Below are 8,526 nucleotides of genomic sequence, written 5' to 3'. Positions count from 1 at the left end.
CCATATGTTAGAAAATACTGTATTTTCTGCGAGAAGTTCTCTTGGTACCATTCTTCATCCTTTAACATATATGGAAAACATTTCTGCATCCACATACAGATAGCAATGGTTTTACACAGCAACCTTACAAAGAGTTCCTGTAAATTACAATATCCAGGGATGTTGTTTGTATTGCAGAATGATTTATCTTTTGGACAGGAGCTTGTGTCAACTTTTGTAGAAAATCACCAGTGCCCTGTAACTACATAGTGTTCCACCACAGTTTTTCCTCAATTCGGCTGCATAGATCTGTAGTCACACACAGAGAACTTGAGCTCCAACCTGTGTATCAGTTTGGTTTGCACAGTTTCAAAAGTGTTTGTGCTATCTTCATGTGTATTTCTGTGTAATTCCGTAGATGTTGGTGATAATCTGTAAAATGTTGATTAGTTTCAGAAATTATGTGGAAGAGACCACCTTGGTTTTAACTGAATCAGAAGCTCAGGTAAAGCTTGAGGACAGAGGAAAGCCTCAAGGAAGATCCACATTTCCAGAACTTAGTTATGAATAAACTGCTGGAAAAGTAAGTCTAGTGAGCTTCAAAGTTATTTGCCTTTGTTTTCCTTCTGTTTATTTTTCTACATTTATATTTTTGAGGCTGCAATCCAATTAAGATTTGTGTACATGCTTAAATTTTACCACTGATAACTCCACTGAAATAAATCTACCTCTGAAGTTAGACATGTGCATCAGTCTTTGTAGATACAGCAGTAAATATTACAGGAATAAAAGGCAGATGGTCAACAGTCTTAAAATCTGTAAAGTACATATTGGTTTGAGCTAAAACAATGTCTTTAAAATGGGCTTCATCATACTTGAAAGGGTCCAGAGAACAGCAACAGAAAAAAATAGAAGTTTTTTTTAAAATGACATAAGGAGGAGGTTGAGAGAATTATTTCATCTGGGAAAGATGACTACCAGGAGCATGACAACAGCCTACAGATGTGTACACCTTTTGTTAAAAAAAGATGCATGTCAGAGAGAGAAGACAGAAAATAACGGGCTTAGTTTGCAGCTACAGATTTCTTGGTTAGATTTTCGGGCAGCCTTGCCATCGCAGATATTTTGGGGATATCTCAGATATTTCAGATAGCCAAGGTATCTCAGGAGGTTATGTAATTGCTATCACTGAACTTTGTAAGAACAGGTTTGAGAAACATCTGTTAGGCACGTCTGGATATATCACTGTCTAGGTTACCTCTGAAGTTTCCATTTTCCTCCTCCATTTCTACATGGTGTTGCTACATTATTTCTTTAATATTTATCTAAAGATGCGTTGAGAGACAGTTACTTATAAAATAAATACTTAAGAGGAAAAATATTAAAACCAGCTGGTGAGTGTAAAATTCAGAACAAGTTTATCATCATAAGTAAATGGAAGGCTCCCTTAGGGACAGTGGAGGACAAGAACAACAAGGAATATCTCCCAGAGCAAGTAGATGCACTATGAGATCTCTGCAGGAGGATTAAAAACCAGAACATTTATTTATTTGACAGGAAAGATGGACACACGTCCTAGAACATGCAAAGAACAATCCAAACTATCTAAATTATCTGCACTATCTAAATTACATTTGTCATATTCTATGAACAATAACCACAAAAATTTAAAGGTGTTGAACAACAGTTGTCCCTAGATTGTAAGTCAACAAATAGAATGGAAAGAATAGGAATTCACTTTGTAATGAACAGCAATATAATCCCTTAGCTATACATATTAAAGGTTATAGCAGAATTTAAAAAAATAATTCTTAATCTCAGTACAATACTTTGAATTTTTTTTTCAAATTTATGCAGCAGTTCTCCAGCTTTAAAAATCATATTCATATTGTAATTCCTAGATTGATGGAGGGAATATATGCACTCTTCCTAAAAAAATGCTGCTCACAGCTATCAGTATGGTAGGTATTTTTTTTATTATTTTAAAGTCATACACCATTAAGATAGTGTAAAGCATCTGCATCTGCTTCTGTTAATATGCTAGTGAGATAAACTCAGATACATTATGCTGTGAAGGCTACAGTTTTGCAACTGGCAGTACCTTTCTCTGGTTGTACGTTTTTGCAGTTAATTCCATATTTGGACATTCACTCTTTTCCCACCGTTACCTCTTTTCATAAAAAATCATTGTAGGAGAGAGTGTTTCTAGCCAAACTACTTGAAAAAGAGTTTCAGAAGTCTTGTCTTGTAAGTACTTCACTAGAACAGTACCTGTTTTCCCTCTGAGGAATTTCTGGAGGTGGCAGTAGTCCCAGCATAGGAGCTGTATTGTATAACCCCACTTTCACTCAGTCTTCTAGGTAGTTCACTTATTGTTAGATTTTTGTTTGTTTGCACTGAAACAGTCTGAAACACAGATCCCATTTGAAATAAACAGGTAAACACTCAGAGAGTATGCAATTTCAGCAAAAGAAGGACCTGAAGGCAGCACTAATTATCCATATGCTGTTCACTTCAGGAGACATGAAACCACAGAACTTGTGTACAATGTGCAGGACAGCAATACAGGACAGAGTGCTGTGTTATCATTTTAATATTATAAAGTAGAGTTGGCTTGTCTTTAATTGCAGCCAAGGCAGCTATGCTTCCTCACATCTGTAGTGTGTCTGGAGGATTATTTATGACATCATTTCTACCTTGCCAAGCTGTTCTTAAATAGTTACCTTGCTCACTACTGTATCCTCCAATGTAACGGCTACCTGAATACACATTTATATATATTCTCTATTTACTAGCTCACCTGGTGTGGCATGTAAACCAGCTGCAGACATTCAGATCTCATTACTGGCAAATCTTTAATATTAGTCAAATAGTCTATGATTACCAGCTATCAAGTTTACATGTGCAGCTTATACAATCACAGTAAAGCCAATTTCAGGAAAAAATTCTAGCTATCTGTTGTGCTAAGTCTCCTGAGGAATTTGATGCTCTCTCAGCTGTCTGGCTAGGCTTTGTTGGTGGTGGTTTTTAAGATAGCACTCAACAACGGAAAGTCTAAGACAATTTCTCCCATTATTCACATGCAAATATTTATTAATGCAAAAAATAAGAACAAAAATTACAGGAAAACCTCAAAGTATGTAATTAACTTTGAATAAGATTTTATACTTACTGTCTGTCTGCTTCTAAAGAAACGGTGGAATATATGTGCCATTTGAGAAAAGAGTCCTAACCAGGGAGCACCTATGAGACACCTCCATTACTACTTACTACCTTGTATTTTTATTAGAAACTGCCATCAGTGTTTTACAAACAAAACCAAAACCATCCCATCCTGAAGAATTTCCAGAGCGGGTTAGAGGCAACAGCTGGGTATAACAAAGAAATAAATGAAGAAAGCACAAAGTAGCAATGAATTAATGGTGAAAATTGCCAAATATCTTGGATATAACAGGAGAAGTATTTAAAAGGGAATAAGGATGCTGTTCTGCAAATCTGTATAAAGAGTGCCTGCCTTGTACAAAAGGAGATGTGAGTGGATTGACATGCACAGAAACATAATTTTTAGGTAGTGCAGGTGGTGGACCAGTAGTAGGTCTGAGGACCAGTGGGCCTAAAAGGCCGACATACTGTAGTTTGTCATAAGTGAGTAACAGATGACAGAAGAGTCACAAAATAGGTTATCAAATAACCCTGTTTTAACATTCAAAAATATTTATAAATAAAAGATATTTCTAGGAGGTTTGCTAGATGGAGTAGAAATGCAGAGCCACTAACAGATGCAGGCTCAAGTACACTATTGCAACACTACTATACAATAATTATCAATAATACTATAGTAACCCATCAGTGCAGATACAAGTTTGGTTTTCTATGTAAACTATGGAATAAGAACACTCCAGACAACAATAGCCAAATTCTATGGTGGTTAAGTAACGAAGTACAGGAAGTGAGTATTTATGAATGTGAATGAATACATGTGGGCTACCACAACATGGAATGTGTAATTAAACTATTTGCTTCTCTTTGCTGTGCCAGATCATAATTGTGTGGTTCTGTTTGACTTTCAAATTAGAGTTATTAACGTATGTGCATGCCACTAAGGTTGCTGCTTTACTGACACACTTAGCATCCTTACTACTGCAGAATCCGAGTTGGAGGTCAAACTTGCAAACTGCAGCATGTTAAATAATCAACATTATGAGTAAACCCCAAAATTTATGCTACAAGAGACAGATGAAGCTGAAATAAGTTTCCTAGAGTAGACTTGAAAAAGAGAAAGGAAGAGTGAAGGAAAGAAACCAACAACCACTTGAAAGAGCAGCAGAGGGTTTTACATAGTGAAAAGTTTAGGGTGTAACCTAAACTGGTGGAGGGATCGTCATTGCCTGATCCCATTTTCCTCTCAAATATGATCACAGACTTGTTTCAGGTAACAGAAGTCCAGTAGTATTGCCACAGAACTCCCAGGAATAACAGTGAGTGTAGTAGCCATGATATAAAACCTCCTTCCAATCCACATAAAACCACCAAACCATCAAGAAGGGAGAAGTTATGCCATCAGCACTAGCCAACCAAAACACATTTATGTGACTCGAAAGATAAGTATTTTCTCCTACTTCTGTGATCTTCCAGCATGTATATTTGTCAGACATCTTAACACCGACTCGAAAACACACTCAACAGTTCTTTAAACAATGACATTTGTCCTAGCCTGTCGGTCTGTCGAGTTTGTAAAACTGTTTTATGTAACTACTCAGTTTGGACTTTTGTTATTTCAAACAAGTTGGAACACATGCCTCTTCACAGCAGAAGTGCTTGAATTTTAGTTAACTTTTGGTATGTAATGGGATCACAGTATAAGCTAAACTTGACTATCGATAATTTATATTATGTATTATTTTTGGATGATAATTTGTCTCCAAATCCAGTCATACTGTTCTCTCAGTCCAGACCCCCTAGTGGGGTCATATTAATTGTACTTTGTTACCTTCACTTAGTTATTTCTAAATCCAATTTAAACTTGCCCTCCTTTTTGCGTGAACTCTGACAAAGTTCAGTTGAAGCTTTCTTTGTGTCCTAATAACATTGGTATTCAGACTCAATGGTTACATTATCATCTTACCAGGAATTCTGTTTTCTTAGAATTATTCTCACTTTTTAAGTGTCTTGGTTATATCTGGCTTGTAATTATTTGAACATTATTTTATGATATACAGTATAATAAATATTGTACTGTATGTTTTACATAACTGTTTAAATAGCTAATGCAGCTACAAGTATAATTTATGGAAGTAAAAGAGATTTGATTGGAGGCATTTAACTTTGCCTGAGTTACACCTTCAGCTAAGACTGTACAGATAGGCTCTTCGGAACATTTGCAAGGAAGAAAAGCTGAAAACAGTGTCAAAATGTCAGAAATGTAAGCAAAAATTTTCAGTGTAGTTTGAAACATCTCTTTAGTGAAAAAGCTATACAGTTAGTCATGATTTTTGCCTTTTCTGACTGTCCTCAAACCCATCTTCCGAAAGATCTTCTCAAGTTGTGAAGTTACTTCTTTGGAATTTTAAAAGCCTTCTAAATTCCCATACTTCTTCCTGAAAAGGGGACAAATTTGAACTTAACAGGCTATGAGGTGAGAACAGAGCTTACAGGTAATTTACTATTGAAGCAGCTTTAGTTTAAAAGAAAAATGGAAACTGCTTCTCTCAATCTTTAGTTTCATCTACCACATGACAACAATTAAAATCCTAACCAATATTGTACAAAAAGATATTTAAATCAGAGCAAGCTAGCCAATCCCAGGTGTTGATAGCACTGTGCATGATTTACTGTTCAGTGCTTAACAAAAACCCCATGAATTGACTGCAACAAATGGAGTTCAGCTCTACTTGCAGACTTTTTGTAGGAGGTTTAGATCCTTATCCTATGCTTATTGTGTACCCCATTAAGTTATCCTGAGAACCACTTGTCTTTAAGTCCCAAGTTTTAAAATACACTAGAAAAAAAATTAAGGCGCTACTAAAAATTATGACCATCAGGAGGGCATAAGGAACCAGAGAAATAGAAATCTGGTGTAGTTTAGTGCTTTGCTGAGCTACATGTAATGCTGCTGAAATTGTCACCCCAATGTCACTGTGCCCTTTTAGTCTAGAAGGCCATCTTAATGAATAACAACAATATCCTTCAAGCATTGATCCCTTCATAGAGAGACACTTGCCGGTTTGCCACAAGGACGAAAAGCACATAAACACAAGTTTCAGTATTGTAGCCTATCAGAAACATAAATGAAGAAAAGCACTATTAAAAAATGACAATCCCTCAAGAAGATTAAGTTTCCTCAGTATGGAATTCAGCCTAAGGAGGTGGCCAGGGAACAGAGTAAAAGCTTTTATTTCAACAAGGAAACCTGAATTACATCCAAGAAAATCACACCTCCTCTGTCCACAGACTTCCAAGAAATAACGTACTTACCCCAAAGTTCACCCACCTCTGCCATTGCTCATGGTCTGAAACACAGTTTTGCCACACCTATCTGTTATTTTGCCCCCAGTTTAGCGAGAGCCCTACAGCAAACACTTTCTCAGTCATCATCTAGCTATTGCTGTTCATTTGCAAGTCATCTGGATCCATGAACTGCATCGCACCTTGCTGCTGCTAGGAAACACGCAGTGTCGTGCAAGCATGCTCCCGTAGGGATAAACACAGCATCTCAGAAGGGTATGTATATAGCAGTGTGAGGGCAGAAAGCAAGATTTTCTTCATGTGTACCATTTTCAAGGCAAACATGGAGCTCTCAGCCATGTTGTTCCGCTGTCTACTTAGCAAGGGATCTCGTTATCCATTTGTGCAAGAGAGGCAGTGGCCAACAAGAGCATCTGATAAAGCATGGAGTGCAGTCAGGTCCTCACAAGAGAGCTGGGTCCCAGATTCTTTGGATTCAGGCTACCGGGCAGCGAGAGCCCACCACGCACTGTCTGGTCACGGCGAAGCATTAGAATTGCAGTCTACAGTACTGCTTCAAATGAAGACACCTGCCTGACAAAATACAGTGCTGAGTTTTGTGACTGAACAAGACAATTTACTTTCCTAGAGGGCTGGGATTAGAGACTAATTCTGGAGCAGTCTATTGCGACCGTTGGGTGAGGAGCACTGCTGGACTGCGGATCAGTGAGGGTCCAGTGGAACAAAAGCCGCAGGAACCAGCAGTGTTTCTCAGCAACCGACCCCTGTCTGGAAAGCAGAATTGACCAACTATATGCCAGTACAGATGCTACCACACACAGCAGCAACTGTTTTGTAGTGAGTAAATGCATACCAGTCTGCCACTCGCAGCTACAGTCTGGAGTAATAGCAGGCAGTAATTACTGCAGTAATCATGTCAAAGTAATTAAATCTAAAGTTTGAATACCAGCATGCTGTTACTGAAGCATGGAGTCATTCTTACCTCGTAACATTATTACGCTTTACTTGATGCTGAGTACTGCATCCCACCCAGACCCATTACTTAGAAGAGTAAGATCATTAGTCATCATAGCCAAGATTTACTACAGAAGAGCGCTGACCTAAATCCAGCTACCACTAGACTAGTGCCACAATTACAAAAATCAGTATTACTATTAAGCCATTTCCACATTTAGTAGGGGTTTTTTTTTTTTCAAGTTTATGAAGAGTGGAGAATAGTTCCAAAGCAATTCATAAAGTGTGTTAGAATTATGCAGAGGGACACTGGCTGACTTGCTCAGCTATCCCATTGTCACAGACTCCTCCCATTATACTAAATTATCATTTTTCTACTAACTGTTGCCACAAGAGCTGGTCCAAACTACTATTAGAAGTAAATAATGCTTTAAAACTGGGGAGAGGAAATCAGCACCAGAATACCGCACATAAATCTCTTCCATATAAGCCACTCAAGCACTGTCATGCCCAGTCCCAGTTTGTGAGGCAGAAGACTCAGAACAAGGGAAAGAACCAGGCATTATGGTGTAGGGCTCAGAGACTAAACAAACTTTAAACTGAACTGGATCAGTTCCATTTTCAAACTGATACAGAGACTGAAAACAAGCACCGTGTGTTCTGAATTATGCTTCCAATATTTCTATATTCTCGATTTGCGAATTTATGCTAATAAGAAACAGCATCAATATTCTTCTGAAGCACATTTGTCATATAACCAGAACAGCTCTACCATACATACTCCTTCCAGTATGGTAAAGATTTATACTGCCCTATTTTGAACCTACACATCAAGATCAATGTTATTTCACAGGCTGTTCCTAAAGCTCTACAAACTCTCAGCAAAAAAACCACCTCATAATACAATACCAAGTAGCATAACTGTTACAATATTAAGCAGATGTTATTTAAAAAGTGTTCTTCTGCCACAAACCACCCCCACCTCTCCTCAAATCTTCTAGAAATGTACTGCAGTTTTCATTAAGAAAAAGCCCCAAACTCAGGAACCTTTCCTTCACACCTCTGCTTCCAACTCACCTTATGACAAGTCAAAACACTTTTTGATTCAGTAACTTCTGCAGTAACATT

The sequence above is a fragment of the Harpia harpyja genome, chromosome 7, assembly GCF_026419915.1.
Source record: "Harpia harpyja isolate bHarHar1 chromosome 7, bHarHar1 primary haplotype, whole genome shotgun sequence".
NCBI classification, from domain to species: domain Eukaryota; kingdom Metazoa; phylum Chordata; class Aves; order Accipitriformes; family Accipitridae; genus Harpia; species Harpia harpyja.
This window is presented reverse-complemented; position numbering follows the sequence as displayed.